Source organism: Austrofundulus limnaeus, unplaced genomic scaffold, assembly GCF_001266775.1.
Source record: "Austrofundulus limnaeus strain Quisiro unplaced genomic scaffold, Austrofundulus_limnaeus-1.0 Scaffold251, whole genome shotgun sequence".
Taxonomy (NCBI): Eukaryota; Metazoa; Chordata; class Actinopteri; order Cyprinodontiformes; family Rivulidae; genus Austrofundulus; species Austrofundulus limnaeus.
This window is the reverse complement of record NW_013952653.1, coordinates 552,782-553,958: the sequence shown is the minus strand read 5'-3', so window position 1 is coordinate 553,958 and position 1,177 is coordinate 552,782. Positions and strand designations below refer to the sequence as shown.

Below are 1,177 nucleotides of genomic sequence, written 5' to 3'. Positions count from 1 at the left end.
TACTATAAACTTATTTTTTAATGTAAAACATTTTTTATTAGTTTGTTTTTTATTAGTTAAGCTTCCTCAGCATAGCCTGTTAGCCTTTGCGCTAGAGCAGACACTATGTTGCCTTGTATGTATTAGCTCAGCAATAGTCAAATAAACTAAACTGAGGTCCTCCATCCATATTTTCAGTTACAGGCTGAGTCATTTCTACCTTCTCCTCTCTGTCAACGCTCTCTGGTTTCATTTAAAAGAGCCTATCTTCAGATATTGTCCAAGACTAAGCTTCAGGGTGGATATAGCACGTTAGTAGCCTCGCACCGATGATCTATCCATGTCATCACTTACCCAGAATGTTTTGCGTGCAAATAAAATGGCCCCATCCGTGTAATATATTTTCAAACTTTTAGTTTAAAAATTTACAAAACTAACAGCCAACAGTATTTTTAAGTCTTGATTTTAAAGTTAAAATATATGTTTATCAAATAAAGTCTAATGTTACAACTAATCATGGATCCCTTTAACCTCCACCATTTTTGCAACAAGAGCCCTGTTTTAACTTTTTTTTATCCAAACCTACACTAGTAGTTCCTCAAATTATGCTAATTTGTCATGTACCACCCAATACATAGAGGCTAGGAAGAATGTAATCCTTGTATTCTAATGTGATGGGTCTGATTAGGCCATTTGTTAACAAAGAGTTAAAGCTTTTATCCATTTCCAATAAATCGCCTGTCAAAGGTCTGTGTTCTTTTACCAACCTGTCTTTCCTACAGGCACAGTATGTGGGGTTAAACACCACTCCACCTCCCTGCTGTTCACTGCCAATATCCAGTACATCACTGATATAACTAACCAGCTCAGTATAGGATTTTACAGTTTTGGGAAAATGGATTAAACAAATCAATAAAGAGATTAATGTTGTTTTTGCTCAAGATCCTGCGAGCACAGTAAATCATTAATGCTGTAGCCAAACAGACATTGCAAAATCAAAAAAAAAAATGTTAGCATATAGTGACAATTCCTTTCAGGTCGATTTTAAGTGGTTTTAGGATCATATTGCACAATGTTGGCACGGCTGCTTCATATATGTTACTTGAAATTCCTGTTTATTATTATTTAAGCAAAGGCATTGCTAGTTTATGACATTAGGAGTACAGACAGTGCTCATGTGAATGATGATCTATAGAAA

General features: G+C 35.1%; 1 protein-coding gene across 3 annotated transcripts in view; it reads left to right on the top strand.

Moving 5' to 3' along the window:
- The window catches only part of nphp4 (nephronophthisis 4), a gene marked incomplete in the record, with an annotated part of 156,485 nt that overhangs the window by 79,828 nt on the left and 75,480 nt on the right, over positions 1-1,177 (top strand).